This window comes from Aulonocara sp. 'chitande type north' Nkhata Bay, linkage group LG12 (assembly GCF_057382095.1).
Source record: "Aulonocara sp. 'chitande type north' Nkhata Bay isolate Kocher_YH1m ecotype deep benthic linkage group LG12, A_spYH_male_GT1.1, whole genome shotgun sequence".
Taxonomy (NCBI): Eukaryota; Metazoa; Chordata; class Actinopteri; order Cichliformes; family Cichlidae; genus Aulonocara; species Aulonocara sp. 'chitande type north' Nkhata Bay.
In genome coordinates this window covers 8,794,578-8,811,875 of record NC_141355.1, presented here as the reverse complement: position 1 = coordinate 8,811,875, position 17,298 = coordinate 8,794,578, and the positions used below count along the sequence as shown (strand labels likewise).

At 39.3% G+C, this 17,298-nt stretch overlaps 1 long non-coding RNA gene across 1 annotated transcript in view; it reads right to left on the bottom strand.

Moving 5' to 3' along the window:
• Positions 1–17,298, bottom strand: part of LOC147316910 (uncharacterized) — a 47,230-nt gene that overhangs the window by 28,597 nt on the left and 1,335 nt on the right. The gene's annotated exons all lie outside the window — the stretch shown is intronic.

Here is a 17,298-nt window from a genome sequence, read left to right as displayed (position 1 = left end):
TTTTCATAGTCCGCTGTCTTCTGTGATTTTTTATTTTATTTTATTTTTTGAGCGGTGTGATTCCTAGGACATGCATCATTTATCTGAAAATATACAGCATACCCAATAATCTGACTTGATGTCGATTCAGCCAAGATGAGCGAGCTTACAAGCAAGTGGGGACAGTCTGTGGGTAATGATTGATGGACACAAACTGCAGTGAGAACAAGGGATGCATAATATTATTTTTCTCTCACACTGTAATTGTAAAGCATTGAATGCAGACAACTGACATTACAAATAGTATGATTGCAACATGTCTTTTCAGTTAATTGAAATTTAAACAGGGTATGTGACAACTGCACGTTGCTTAAATAGTAAAATGAGTGTAATTGTGTATTGTTTAAACTTAGAGAACACAATGTGAGGTCTCCATATCTAAGAGAGAAATACAGTTTAATATTGACAATAAAAACATAGGCGAGAGGCAAGGCACACCCTGGATGATCACCTTGGACAAATCAACAACAGACTATCATGGAATAACAGGGAAAAAGTCGCAGTAAAAACGCTGGTTAAAAGATAGAACTTTGGAGGCAATAAGTAAATAATTAAAACTCAGGTTTGTTTTCCTGTATTAGAATTTGTACTTTAATGGTTGCATGTTGTGGGAGTGGGGCACATTGAAGAGATTTGCGGTCTTTGTAGATACGGAGCTAACGAGTGTAACACAAAGCATACTGAAAGCTGAAGGACCTGCTAGTCCCAGCGTGGAGCCGCTCCAGATGGATGGTTTCCTGTGAAAATATTTTGTTTTATTTCATACTTTTGGTTGTGGATAAATTTTAGCTCCATGTTGGCATTAGTTGAGCATGTGGGCAGATTATTTAAAAAAATCTTCATAAATTTCTAAAATCGTAATTAACTTTAAACATTGCTTAAGTCTCTCTGATCTTCTAAAACGTCCAACCATGCTGGATACAATGTCACCATCTGTTACAGTGTAACTGTGTAGCCTTGCTGACAGCTTTGTTTTAAGGATGGGTTTTGTGTGGCTCAGCTGTCAACTTAATAACATAAGCCATCAACACAATGTGGCGAGGAGAGAAACTCCACATTCAAAGAGTCCCTGTGGTTTCTGAAGTGTGTTTCTGAGCAGCGGAGACAGATGTCAGAACTCATGGTCCTGCAAAAACAAGTGCCGAGTGAATGGAACGACACATTAAAACAACAATTTAAAACTTCACCTATTACCATCTTCTACTGATGGCTTCAATTTTGCTTGAGGCATGGCTTGTAAGTAATGCTATGCATTTTATAATAGGCTATTTAATGCCCTTCGTACATCAAGAAAAAACAAACAAAAAAACATGTAGAACACAAGCAGCTGGAATTACCATTGGGACTTTTCAGGTCTGTCATGTGTGGGTGCTTCACATCTTTCCATTTCTCCTTCCGTATCCCCGTATGAGCCGGCTCGAGCCAACCAGCCAATGAATGTACATCATTATTGTGTGAATGTGAGTGTGAATGGGTGAATGACTGAATGTAGTGTGAAGCGCTTTGGGGTCCTTAGGGACTAGAAAAGCGCTATACAAATGCAGGCCATTTACCATATTGATTTACACAGTGCCTGAACATCAGTCCTTCTGCTTCTTTTCCTGTTGTAAATGTGTGTGAGTTCTCAAATGGGAATGTGTGGTATCAATGGATACAGTGACTGGAGGGAAGCCCGTTTGGTTTTGATTTCTAAATGTGAGGTTGGCGCTCTCATCCTGTTTGGACCATATTTATTCCTCAGCCCACACAGGACGTTGCAAATGTCAGAGACAGCATAATGCGGGGTTCCTTTGGGCATGATTTGCCAATAACCAAAAAGAGCACAGCAGTTTGGTGAGGGATATTTGAGATTAGGTTTATCGAGGAAGGATCCATTTACACAGAGGGTCTGTGGAGGACTGTGTGCAGCATTAGATTACAGTAATTTTATTTATACAACCCCTAATGCAAAAAGGAAAGCTGGGACAGAGTATAAAATAAATGAAAAGAGAGTGCAATGAGTTCCAAATATTATACATACTATATTATTTTACTCACAATAAGCTACTTTCAGCTACACCCTTATTAACACAGGATCACTACAGCAGGCATAGGTCTGCATGTTTCATTTGGCAGATTTTTATGCACTTCCTGATGCAACTCCCATGGTATTTGTGTCTCCTTCCAGGCAACTCGTCAGGCAAGTAAGAATGGGGAAGAAAGGTGATTTAAGTGGTCGTTGGTGCCAGACGTCTGGTCTGGGTATTTCAGAAACTACAGTTTCACCGTAAACTCAAGGGTTTGCAGAAAGTGGTCTAAAAAAAGAAAAAACATCCAGTGAGCATCAGTTCTCTGAAAATGTCTTGTTTATGCCAGAGGTCAGAAGAGAAAAGCCAGACTGCTTCGAGGTGATAAGAATGCAACAGTAACTCAAATAGCCCCTCAAGAACAGAAAGCTGAGGTTTAGCGATGCCCAGTCTAAGGAGTGTTGATTTCTACTATAATATTTGGATGGCAGCTGGAAGCAGCTCAGTTTATCTCAAACTGATTTCTTGACAATCAGACTGAGTCCAGTCCAGTACTCCACTGGCTTCCACAGCCATGACATCTCAGTCCAATAAAGCATCTTTGGGATGTGCCAGAACGAGGGATTCGCATCATGACTGTGCAGCTGACAAATCCAATCATTTCAATATGGAGCAAAACCTCTGAGGCGTGTCTCCAACACCTTGTTAAATCTATTCCACAAGGATTTAAAGCAGCTCTGAATGGGAATGGTGTACTTGGGATACTTAGGCCATACCTCGTCTTTAAATATTTTGCAGTGCAATGTCATAGCTGAATGACATTCTGATGCCTTGATCTTCTTGCATCTAATCATACAGGATTGCTAGCACATCTCTGTCTATGTCCACACAGAATCAGCAGTCAATGTATGAGTGCACTGGGCCAAGCAGTGTGGAGGGAAAAACTACAGGTGTAAGAAAAGAGCAAAGGTAGAGCTGAGAGCACGGTAAAAGGTGGAAAGCACTAGAAGAAAGTGGGACGAAATGTTAACACACAAGGGACATCAGCAGGACCACTCACTGTATGTCACAGCTACTCTGAGAAAGTTAAAAGACATCAGTGCTCGAGTGAGACAGTGGTGAAGAGTCTGTTTTTTTTCCTGGAACCAAGCAACAAATGACACACAGACTGAAGCTAGAGATGTTTTTATTGTGAATATTCCAGTGGTGAGTGTACGTTTGAGCTGTGGTTGGGCTGAGCAGAGTGAGTGTGGACTGACAGCAGAGTGAGAGAGTGGGAGAGGGTGGATAGCTAGTTCTCGAAGTGACAACCAAACTCTGGCAAATTGGCTGGCTGCTATGAGGTGGCAAGTCTTAACACAAACATCATAACAGAGTAAAAGATCCGAGTGACGTGGCCTAGGATAACTAATACAATGTGTGACTAAACGGGTGGAGAATGACTTTAGAGCTGATGCAGGAGGATGAGCTGATGAGCTACAATCAAGAAGCTTTCTTATTATCTGTCAAAGGTTTTGGATGGAGCTTTTATATGCAATTATGAACTTACCTTACGAGCACCAATGGCAGACTATTTTTAAGGAAACACACATAAAAATGTGAGTGCAGTATCAGCATTTTCATCTAAATCTTAGCAAGGAAGCATTACCAGATTTTTTAAAAATGACATTCATGTTAAATGTGAAAGTGGTCAGATCTGGACCTAAACTGGGCTATAAATTTAAGATTTAAAGTAAGTAAATTCCTGTGACGGACTAGTGACCTGTCCAGGGTGTGCCGCATCTCGAATTGGATAAGCAGAAGAGGAAGGATGGATGGATACTCTGCCATTTGTTCACATCTCTCTACTTAAGCTACATTTGCCGCGCTTCAAAATTCACTCTCCATCACTGTTGTGATGTGACGAGGAGCAGTGCTGCCTTTCAGTTCTAAATGTAATGTTGTTTTTAATGTGGAGGCCTCACTACCCAGCAGGGATAAAAATAATATAGCCTCCAGAAAGAATATGTACACATTAGGTTTCTTATTTCATGATTATCATCCTCTCAGACAATGTGAATTCACTGAAGTACGCACACCACGTTATAATGAATGAAAATGGATAACTTTCTCTTTCTTTTAAGCTCCAAGTTTTCACTGATGTGGGTACAGATTTAATTCATAACATCAGTTTAACAGCAGAACTCCACTGTGGCCTTAGGTTCTGGTTCAGTCTTTGGAAGCACTAGTTGGACATTTGCTGACATTATTTCAGCGTTTTGTTGTCGCAGCTTTTCTGCATATTGGTCTTTTTTTGGCATGGAATATATTAACTCTTCTGTATCCACTTGGCAAATCTCATCAGTTGTGCCTCTCAAAGCCATTTTGAAACCAGCTTTCCACTGCAGCTCCTTTCAGTGCTGTATCTGACTTCATTAGTGTAAAATCTGTTGTAATTGATGCCTGCTCAGTTTTGTGGTGGAGATCTTGCTGCTGCTCTCTCCACCTTTGGCTTACCATGCATGTCCACAGAAGGCCGTGGAGGTCCCAGAAAGGAGCATGTACAGTAATCGGCATATCTCTTTGGCTCTCGGAGGAGGCGGACGTATCGTTCACCCTCTCTCTCCCTTATCTTCCCTGCTGCTGCTTCTATGTCTTTGTCTAGTCTCGTCTAACTCTAACCCTCAAAGAGTTTCTCAGTTTTGTTCTCTAAAACCTAAAGAATTATGGATTTCATCAACTGGTCCCATAATGAAATTGAAACCTTCCTGGGCTTGGGAGAGCCCGAATGTCCTGCGGAGACGTTTACTGTCGGATACTCAATGGTCGGTTGCATCGTGTGTGCATTTTTGTTGACATGTTAATCTAAAGGTAATCTGCTCCTTCATTTCACTGGAACAAAACATGGAGTGCACGCTGAATAGCAAAACGATTTTGAATTTTGAATGAATTTTGAATCTGTGAGACCCCGGCTCCTCTTCATCTCAGTGTGCGCCTCTGATGTGAAATTGTGAATGCTACATCAGTATCACACACCCATGAACATGGGTGGGAGGGCCTATTTATGTCTTGCTCTGTTGCCTGGGTGATAAAACCCCCCTGTGTTATGTACTGCAAGATGTATTTTATCTTAAAGATTTCTTCTTTTTTTTTAATCTTGAGTCATTTTTTCATTCTGTTTTCATAGTTTTCCAAAAGTACGGAGCCCCGCAGGGGACATGGGAGAAAAAAAAAAATAGGGAGAAAAAAAAAATTAGGGAGAAAAAAAAAATTAAGACGGACTTTTGCGAGATCTCGCAAAAGTTTTAGCCGCATTCTTCGGAGGCCGCCAGCTCGAAGCCGACCGGGAGGTCGAGGCACGATGTGCCGGGAAAGCGGTGTTCCTCCCGGCTGTAGTAGGTCTCGACCTCCCGTAAGCTTCGACCTAGTGGGTGTCAGATCTCCAAAAACGTCGGAGCACTTTTGCAAATATGTGATGTCTTGTAAACCGAGCAGGTATCTGATGTTTACACAACTACATTCACGCCTCAAAAAATCTTAAAAGTGTATTTTGTGACCCAGAAAGAGTAATATTACAACTAAGTAGCTGCCGCCATTGTTGGAGTTTTGCGAGATCTCGCAATACTTTTGCGAGATCCCAAGTTTGTTTTGCGAGATCTCGCAAAAGTCCGTCTTAATTTTTTTTTTCTCCCTAATTTTTTTTTTTCTCCCTAATTTTTTTTTCTCCCATGTCCCCTGCGGGGCTCCGTACAAAAGTGATTAGAGCAAATTAACTGAAATACATTTCCTAAGAACAATCTTCGATGGATGTTAAAATGTGTTTCCTGTGTTTTCTTTGAAATTCCTCAGAGGAAAGGATAAATCCCAACACTAGATCAGTTTAAAGAGTTTTACGATGCGCAGAGGAGGTCTCATTGATTCAAACGTAAAGCGTCAAACGTCATAATCTACCATCAGTTCATAAAGCAGAACTCAAGGATAAACTGTGCATAAGCTCCATTTTTTTCATCTAATCAGCAGCTGGAAAAGTCAGATCGATATTTAAACTGCCACCAGCTGGTTTTCTGTGAGTATTCAATGGGATCACTTTGAGGTTATTCAGATGTTTCTGAAGGGACTCTGTGAGGCCATCACCATGTCCTTAATTTATGTTGTTTTCTTGCTTGTTTAACGTTTTAATAGGAATGTGGTAGACAATGCTCCACATTAGTATTTGTGCTGTGTTCCCTATGGAAGTAGCTTTAATCCATTAAAATTAATGTAGAAATCAATTGCACATGTTGTTTTTGACAGTCATTGTGTGCATGTTTGAGTTTGGCAATAGACTTTTTTTAGGTCTCTGTGAGTGTGTATATATATGTATTTTTTGAGCATAGGCAGAGACAGGCTGCCTAGATAAAAGAGATGCTCCCTGTTACATGTGTTTTCATCTCTGCAGGTCAATCATCCCTCCTCAGCTGGTTATTTGGCAACCCCAGGCCTTCACTGGTTCTGATGAAAAGGCGACAAAATGTAAGAAACAGCAGGCTTGGAAAGCAGTCAACACACAGTAACTACTCCCTAAGAGAAGGATACATTCCATCTGCAACTGCAAGAACATCTGATTGACTTTTAAAGCAGCTTATGGAGACATGTTAGCCCTTCTCAATAGAGGCACAAAAGTTAAAGTGTGTTGTTTATATCCATTTTTCTAGAAACAGGTTGTTCAGGTGTCAGGTGGACACCATGATCTCCTCAACTAGCATGTCCCAGGTTTTTAACAGTTTCCATCAAGTTTTGCCATCAGGGAGGCATCTTTCTGTATCACAATGTATTCTGCAGCATGACAGCAATTCCACATTTACAGCTAGCTCTGCTAGTATCTGATGTAGAGATAGACACAGCACCACAGTGAAGTGACTGAGGGGCAGTAACAAAAGAAGGGTTTGGGGCGATTTGCATATAAAAGAAGAACTTGTCAGTTAAAGGATGAAGCAAAAGCTTATCCAAAGGTTTTAACTCTAATGTGAGCCATATTTTGCAAAATTAGCATCAAACTGTATTTAATAACACCCAAAACGAACAACTGAGATTCCTTTTTGTAATTCTAATATGTAATTGCTGGCCATTAAAAAGGAGGAAGTTTTAAGGAACTTCTGCACAGTATATCCGTCTTTTATATACAGTCTATGAGTCTGACTACAACTCCAAATCCCAAAAACTTAAAGCAGAATGAAATTATTTGCAAATCACCTAAACCCACATTTTATTCTGTAACACACAGAAAATATATCAGATGTTTAAAATAAGAAAAGGTGGGAGTGTGGAAGTGGATCACAAAAGCAGACGAAAATACAGCAGGTCGACTTAAAACCTACAGTGTGCCTTTAATTGGCATAGATATACAGAACAGTCCAAGGAAAAGTCCAAAAGGGTAACTAAATCCAGGAGTCCATGGAAAACCAAACTAACCAGGAAACAGGAAGGGATAGCAACAAAATGACAAGGTGCAAAGAACTGACTGGGCAGTAAATATAGTAAATACAGTACACTGAGAGATGATGGGAATAGGACACAGCTGCAGGAAACACACGGGTTCAAAAAAAGACAACAGTAAAACAAGAGGAAGTAAATGTCTTGACGCATGCTCGGCCATCCCATTTGATTATTTACAATGTTGCATTTTGCATTGCACTATTTTCTGAGAGGGTTAATCACATGCCCTCTACTGAAAAATGAATACATATTAATAATATATTTATTTCACAGAAGTGGTGAAGCCATGTTCAGAGTGCTAAACTCTGAACATGGGCATACAGACAAATCATAGAAGTTATGAACAATTGTAACAAAACACGACTGTTAAATTTATAGAAATAAGCCATGGGGTGTTATGACAATTTTAGGGAAAAGAAACACATAAAGAGCATAAAGATAAAAGAAATAAAAGAAATAAATTTTATTTGTTGGCGCCTTTCAAAGCATTCAAGGTTGCCTTACACCACAAAATTAATAACAAGAACAGCACCAAAGAGATTTAAAATCCAGGATTATTATGAATGTACTACATTAATGAAAACAGACCGATTCTTCAATTTGAACTGTGTTAAAGAGTCTAGCAGATGGGGGTGAAATGGTAATAAGATCCAAATACATGGTGCAGGACAGCAAAAGGCTCTGCCACCCATGGTGTTAAAGCTGAAGTCAGGACCAGACTTACCCTATATTATTTACAAAAATCATATTATTATTTGTGTTTCTGCTCATGCCATGTAGCTCTCTCCATCAATCCATAAATCACAGTAAAAAGAATAGAATTAGGTTTAAAAAAAATATTTACAACCACAAACAGAAAGCAAGGCTTTATAAAACCAACTGTTGTCCATCATTACAGTGTCTCATAGTTTGATGGAGACATATGCAAATAATCTTAATGTACATACAGCAGGGAATGGGACTGGATTAACTCATCTTCTACAGTTAAATAACATTGAAGTTAGTGTTTCATTATTGTATTTCAGTCAGTATCTTTCATGTTTTTACTACATAAAAAAAATACAACAGAGGGCAAAGCTACTTTACGCTCCCTCGTGCAGGTCCATGTTGACACAAGTATGCTGTGGAGGCCACACACATTAGCTATATTTAAATAGGTTATTACCATCATGATATCATCATAGTACCACAATACCTGCATTGTGTCCTTGGTCAGCTTGGGTTTTTTTGTTTTGTTTGTTTGGCTGTTAACTGAGCTGTGTCCTTAAGGGGCATGGCAAACCCTCATAGCTGCTAATTAGAAACACGTTTTTGAAAGCTTAGTCATTTATTATATTATATTAGTCATTTATTTATCCAGGTAAAAATCTCATTGAGATTAAAAATCTAATTTCCAAGACAGACCTGGCATCATGGCAACAAAAGTCAAAAATACACATGGTGCATAAGTACATAACATTCAAAACAACTACAATATCCCGATCAAACATGTGAAAAATATACAATAACAGATCAATTAAAACCAACATTAAAAACTGAGTAAAAGAGCTTTTCTCTCGTTTAAGATTAAGATTTAAGACTTAAGCTCCCCCAAGGTAACCAGTTCTAATAATTTCAGTTCCTTCTGCAGATTATTCCAGGAAACAGGAGCAGTGCGGGGTAACCTGCATGTGGCCAATAAAGCCTTGATTCATTCATTCATTCAGTTTATTTAAAAGGTTTTTTTTCCTAATTCTGTTCTGATTTTTGGGACAATCAATTGTATGATATTGTGAGATTAAAGGCAGTACTGCTTGTGGTTTTTACACATATAAACACATAAAGTCATTTATGTGACAATCCCATTAACAAACTCAAAGGAGAGATCCTGTGATCCTGTCAAGTTGGCTGGAATAAGGCCTAGCAGACAGCTTGTAACCCAATCAGCACCTGTCTGTCATTTAGTGATCACACTGCTGATAATGGTGCACTTTAAATCTACAGGCTTACTTATTCACCACAGCGTAGTTGTTCTGAAAGCTAAGAGACAAAAACTGCTGCTATTTTTCCTGCACAGTTGCCATGGGTGGGGTTTGACCTCAAGTCCTCAGGAAGCCTAGAAAGCAAAATCTTTGCTCCATTTTTCATCCTTTTAAATCGCTGTTTACTGCCAGGCCATCTGTTACAGGAGTGCTTACCTTTTTTGTAGCTAAACATCATGTAAATATGATCTCTGTCATGTTGAGATGCCAATCTAACACGAGGGATAAGAATCAGCCCAGGACTTGTCGATACTGGGATGACTGCTGCCATTACAGGTAAGCAGCCAAAAAGCAGAAAAACTGGAAATTAAAAATTTGTAAATAATAAAAAAGAAACTTTTTCCCATCTTTTCTTTAAAGTAAAATATTGTTTGCCTTTCTGTTCAGTTGTCTTTTTTAAAATATTGTGTTTTCTCTTTTATTGTTGCTTTTTGCACCTCAGAGCCAAACCGAATCATTTTTCCTGCACCTGCAGTTGCAGGTTTTGTTTTTACATGAGAGGAGTCGCAACTCTTTCATCAGGATAGTTTCTGAGTGGATTTGGTTTGGACTACACGGATGTACAGTGTCACACATCTGAGAGTGCTGATGATGCTGCTGGTCTTTCAGATTTCAAATGAAAGCCAGGCTGATGTTTCTTTCATCTTGTCATATCTCCTACTCCTGTTTCAGTTGAACTTGGATGGCACATCTAGACTCATGCCTGCTGCTAAACGCTGTATTGCTGCTTTACTCTTAAGATTTAGAGAAACACATAAAGAGTATAAAGAAATATATATGAAAAGTGATTTTTAAACTGGTCACTAATAGGATAACTTGTTTTAAGTTTTTAAAAGACCACAGATTCAGCGTGCTTGGTGGAATGAGTAAGGGTGTTCCAAAATTTAGGTGCTGCAACCTTAAAGTAAGAGCAGTTAAAGGCCTTGATCAGAATGGAGAGGGTGACTGCTAGAATGTGGTCTTTGCAGTTTTAATCTAGAAGCAAGGATTTTGTATGTAATTAATTTTTTTTAAAGTCACATTTGAAAAGTGAGTTACTCTTAATGTTTCAAATACTTGCTAAAAATAGTCGGGGCCCATCTCTGCTCCTGACTGGAGGAGGTAGTGACGAGCAATAAAAATACAGGACTTCTTCGAGACCCTGTAACTGGAATGAATACAGAACGTGTTACTTGTAACGCGTTACTGTAATCTGATTACTTTTTCCAGGTAACGAGTAAAGTAAGGGATTACTATTGCAAAAACGGTAATTAGATTACCGTTACTTTCCCGTAGGAACGCTGCGTTACTGCATTACTAAAACCGTGATTTTTTTGCGAGAATGTCTCATGACAGTGACGTAAGCAAGTGCGACGTTAGTGACAACAGCTGTGTGCAGATCAACAATGGATCATATATCGAGTGCGGGAGAGAGTATGAGCGTGCAGCGTTTAAAGCGTGGAAGTACTGACCTTACTTTGAGTTTGATTCCATAAAAAGTGACAAAAACATTAGTGTCCATTGTGCGTGGGAAGAAAACTTCTTTTTAAAGCAAAAAAACCCCCCTAAACTTCCAAGCAAGCACCGGGTGTGCACTACCACGTAATGGGAAACTCACAGAGAAACTCGCGGATTCTTCCACTGAGCGCTGCGGCACACCTGCACCAGGGTAAACCTCCGCCTAACCCACTCCTGCTTTACAGGTGAAAATAGAGCAACAGGACCGCTAGTCTTTGATGTTATTTATTTTCTGCTGTGTTTTACTTGCATCTATTTGAAAGACTGAGTGTAAACACAAAAAAATATTTTATTTTATGTGCTGGAATGTGCAGAAAATAAGTTTAAATTTTAAACAAATTTCTTCCAGTCAGAGAATGTTGCATATAATAAAAATTTTCCTTGATGCATAAAGTTAAAAGGTTAAAACTAATAAAACAAGTTTTAAAAAGAGACTTTTTCATTTGATTACATTTTGTATGATGGATTATGCAGAAAAAGTAGAATTGGGCTGAAAGATCTATCGCTTTATCACCTACTCAGGTTGTAAATCGTGTTTTTAAAAAGTAACTAAGTAACTAAGTAATTAGTTACTTTTGAAAATAAGTAATCAGTAAAGTAACGGGATTACTTTTTTGGGGAAGTAATTGGTAATTAGTTACTGATTACTTTTTTCAAGTAACTTGACCAACACTGGTCAGGAGTGGGTCATTTGAGCACCTGCTGCCTGGCGGCATCAATCCATGGAGCTTTTGTGTTGTTTACACCAAATTACCCTACCTTGCATATGTAGCAGCACAAATCAAGAGCCATCAGGCAAAGTTTTACCTGTCTTCAATTTTGTCCAATTTTGATGAGCCAGCTGGAATATCAGTTTCCAGTTCTTAGCTGACAAAATTGGTATCTAGTGTGGTCTTCTGCTGCCGTACTGCATCTGCTTCATGTTTTCTATTCAGAAATGCTCTTCTGCATATCTTGCTTGTAGTAAGTGGTTATTTGAGTGACTCTCCATTCGCTTATGACTTATGATACCAGTCAGATATTTTTGCCCTGTCCCTCAGTGGATATTGTGTTTTTCAGACCATTATCTGTAAATTCTAGAGATAGTTGTGCAGGAAAACAGTTTCAGAGCAACTTGTCACAACACCAACTTGTTACAACACCAACAGTCGCGCCACTTTCAGTCACTTCTGAATTCTGATGCTCAGTTTGAGCTTCAGTAGGTTTTCTTTGTCTACAAGCCCAGAATGCAATGAGTTGATTCCATGAGACTGGCTGATTAGCATTAACGAGCAGCTGTACAAATGTAATTTTAACCTTTTCAGATAGACTGCTTTGAATTTTTTTTAAAACAATCTTGAGGGTCCTGCGCAGTATCTTAGCTGTTCCTAGAACTGCGCTCTTCTAGACAGAGATCTTGGATGTTGTTCCTGGGATCTGCTGGAGCCACTCGCCTAGCTTGGGAGTCACTGCACCTAGTACTCCGATTACCACTGGGACCACTGTTACCTTCACCCTCCACATCTTCTCAAGCTCTTCTCTGGGCCCTTGGTATTTCTCGAGCTTCTCGTGTTCCTTCTTCCTGATGTTGCTGTCATTTGGAACCGCTACATCTATCACTACGACCATTTTCTTCTGTTTGTCTACCACCACCATGTCCGGTTGTTTAGCCACCACCATTTTGTCCGTCTGTATTTGGAGGTCCCACAGGATCTTAGCTCAGTCATTCTCGAAAACCCTAGGCAGTCTCCCGTCTCCCTCGGGACTTCCAAGCCATACTCGACACAGATGTTTCTGTTTACTACGCCGGCCACTTGGTTATGGTGTTTCATGTAAGGAAGTCAGATTTTCTGTGTTATGCATTTTGGTTTGTAAGTTCAGGGCATTTTCTTCTCCACAGGACATTTTTCAGTTTTTGAAACCTGCATTGTGTTTATCTACGTATATTTTCTTTCCTGTCTTTCAGTGGAATAGTAACAAACTAGCAGCAGAAATATTGCACGTAAAAACAAAAAGCTGCTTACTAAGACACAGTGTGGACATACAAGCACTGTTCAAAGTCCAAAATTCTACAAATGACCTTTTCATTCCCATCCTCAGTCTTACATGAGAACTACATAATTAACCACGACACATTGCTGCATTAGTTAGGCAGGTATAGGGTGAGGAGCAGTGAGCTATGAAAGTTGCATTTACATGTACACAGACGAACCAACGTTTTTAATTTCTGTTGGAAGAACTAGGCCAGTGAATATCTAAATCTAAATCATTTTTATCCACACATCAAGCCAAAGCGGGTTGTGCAAGTGCTTCAGGCTGTTACTGCTGCAAAGCTAAGGACAGCTAATTTCAGAATTAACACTAGATTTTATTATCTAAGTATGACATGCCTTCTTCCTGACCCGGACCTCTGACACTGCCAGCATGTTAAAATAAATAGAAACCACTTTTATTCTTTGCGGCTACATTGCCTTAGTGTTTAACATTCTCTATGTCTGTTCACAGCACTCCTCCACTTTGTAATTTTAGTGAAAGCACTGGAGCGGCACATTGTCATCTTCATTGACTTGGCACTCTGCCCTTTCTTGCCTCTGTGAGGCAAAATCAAGTCAACAATACAATCATCCACAGACCGTCAATGTGTTCACTTTGTGTGATCAAATGCAAGTGCCCTATTAACCCTGAATTACCAAATGTGTAGCATCAACGTCCACATTCACAGTGACAGTGTGCTCATGTTAAAATAGGTTCTTCTTAATGCGACCAAACTCCAGACTAGAACTGTTCAGTGTAGAAGGCTATGAAATAAAAACAGCATTACTGCCGAGAAGCAACCTATTTCAGGAAAAACTGAGTCATCTAATAGTTCTTATCATTTTCCTTATATGAGCAGAGTGGGAAATGGGTCCAGGAGCCTTTACTGAATGAAACAAGCTAAAAAGATGAATAATTTTAATTTGTGAGGTAACGCTACATGTTCACATGAATACTGGAGTGTGTGCTCTTATGCTTACGTGTATGAGGTTATGATAAATGCTATTATCATAAATCACGATAGAGTGCTCCCCTATGGATGAAGTAGATTTTATAGCACACTTGGGCTTTACCTTTGTTATGATTAAAACTACAACTAGGTATAAAGCCTGTCGTCCACCGGGAGAATTATAAAAGACAGACATCACCCCGCAATACCCCAGTGTGGTAGCACTGGCAGTCACCTCTATTTTTATAGAGAGATTTAGTCTGAATACTAGAAAATACTAGAAAATCATTTGTTTCTGCTCAGGTTGTATAAACAGTAGTGCCACAGGATAGATGTTTTTTGTTGTTTTTAATCACAATTGTATACACACACATAACTCTGAGAACTTCAGAACTGTAGAGTACACCATGATTCAGACAAATCCCATTGTGGAGTTACACTGTGCCTTGTAGATACAGTAGATGTGTAGTCTCCATTGCAACAACCAAAAGCATCATTCCCGCTCACTTTTACTGCTTCGTTTGGAGCTACACACAAAAGTATTTGCTAGCAGCCTTCTTTCTATCCAGCTGTTGCAATCCAGCCATGAGAAAAGAGCAGGTGGAAATTGGTAACATGTTGTTAATAACTTCATATTTGAAAGCTGTTAGCAGCCTGAGAGGATTCACAGATGTTACTCAGAAATATACTGTAACCCAGTGTCTGTGATCATGAGTAAAGGCGTGCCTGTTACGCCTCATATGGAGTTCCACAGGGTTCAGTGCTAGGACCAATTCTGTTTACATTATACATGCAGCATCATTAGAAGACATAGCATACATTTTCACTGCTATGCAGATGACACCCAGCTCTATCTGTCCATGAAGCAAGATAACACACACCAATTAGTTAAACTGCAGGAATGTCTTAAAGACATAAAGACCTGGATGGCCGCTAACTTTCTGCTTCTTAATTCAGATAAAACTGAGGTTATTGTACTCGGCCCTGAAAAGCTTAGAAATATGGTATCTAACCAGATTCTTACTCTGGATGGCATTACCTTGGCCTCCAGTAACGCTGTGAGGAACCTTGGAGTCATTTTTGATCAGGACATGTCCTTCAACGCACATATTAAACAAATATGTAAGACTGCTTTCCTCCATTTGCGCAACATCTCTAAAATTAGAAATATCCTGTCTCAGAGTGACGCTGAAAAACTAGTTCATGCATTTATTACTTCCAGGCTGGACTACTGTAATTCATTATTATCAGGATGTCCAAAAAACTCACTGAAAAGCCTTCAGCTAATCCAAAATGCTGCAGCAAGAGCCCTGACAGGGACTAGAAAGAGAGAGCATATTTCTCCTGTTTTGGCTTCCCTTCATTGGCTTCCTGTTAAATCCAGAATTGAATTAAAAATCCTGCTCCTCACATACAAGGTCTTAAATAATCAGGCTCCATCTTATCTTAATGACCTTGTAGTACCATATCACCCTATTAGAGCACTTCGCTCTCGCTCTGCAGGCCTACTTGTTGTTCCTAGAGTATTTAAAAGTAGAATGGGAGGCAGAGCCTTCAGTTTTCAGGCCCCTCTTCTGTGGAACCAGCTTCCAGTCTGGATTTGGGAGACAGACACTATCTGTACTTTTAAGATTAGGCTTAAAACTTTCCTTTTTGCTAAAGGTGACCCTGAATCCTCCCTTAGTTATGCTGCAATAGACATAGGCTGCCGGGGATTCCCATGATGCATTGAGTTTTTCCTTTCCAGTCACCTTTCTCACTCACTATGTGTTAATAGACCTCTCTGCATTGAATCATATCTGTTATTAATCTCTGTCTCTCTTCCACAGCATGTCTTTATCCTGTTTTCCTTCTCTCACCCCAATCAGTCGCAGCAGGTGGCCCCGCCCCTCCCTGAGCCCGGTTCTGCTGGAGGTTTCTTGCCGGAGGAAGTTTTTCCTTCCCACTGTCGCCAGAGTGCTTGCTCATAGGGGGTCATATGATTGTTGGGTTTTTCTCCGTATCTACTGTACAATATAAAGCGCCTTGAGGCGACTTTTGTTGTGATTTGGTGCTATATAAATAAAATTGAATTTAATTGAAATGTCTTTGTCTGTTTTATAAGATGGCAGTTCTCCAAGTAGGTAGCAACAATGCACTGTGAGGGTTACTCAGGAAAAGTCATTTAAATCAAATCAAATCAAATCACTTTTATTGTCACATCACATGTGCAGGTACATTGGTACAGCACATGTGAGTGAAATTCTTGTGTGCGAGCTTCACAAGCAACAGAGTTGTGCAAAATACAATAATGTAAACAAGCAAAATACAAGAATGGCTAAATCTGAAACTAATAAATATATGTACAATATATAATAGTATATGCATTTGTTGCCTCCCTAAGATGATGACCAGAGGGGCAACTGGTTTCCTGTTCAACAACGTGTGGCGCTGTGATAAAGAATAGAAAAAGGGACACACGTTGAGCTGATGTCAGTTTCACAACAGGAAGGTTTATTCTTCACAACAGCTTAGAACAGCTTCAAGTATCACCATACTAACTGCAAAGAAATGGCCTTATGTTTCAGTCCAGTTTACCATACATGGCCACAGTTCCCTGAGCTAGAGACTGTATAAATCTCTCAATACAACTTTGACAAAACATAAACGAAATATTGCTTAAATCCATTGATTTGTTTTACAAAGATAAACAAAACACAATAGTGTACTCTGTACTTCATTTTTAACTACATTTACAAACATAAAATTAACTCATTTTAATTCTTGTTCAGCACTAAATTATTTATGTGAAATGTATTTCCACTGTACTGACAATGTAACTTCTGTTTTTTTTAAATATAGCTATTTTACTCTTGACAAGAAAATAATGTCTTTGACATAAAACAAACATATTCACTGTTCTTATACAACCTACAACTATATAGAGTGCAATGCTCCTTTAACAGCGTTCACTACTACTGTGCAGTCAGCATTGATCAAACAGTTTCCTTATAACACTTTATAAATGTCTTTGTATTAAACCACAAACTTGTTCTTGTAACCACAAGATCAACCAGAAGAATAAAACATAGTATGAAGCCCATTTATCCGAGTGCATAATACATTAAGAGTTCACAGTCCAGAAGTCTCTCACAGGTCAGATTAGCTTCCCCACACACACTCAGTATTCCACATTAGCCAAGTCCGCTAGCATTAGCATCATTTAGCCTGCAGCCATAACCCACAATTCAGACACAACTCAGAATGAATCTATTTCTTTAGCGAGTTGCGCTCATTACCCACATAAACAACATCGTCCGTTTGTAAGGTCTGCAGTATA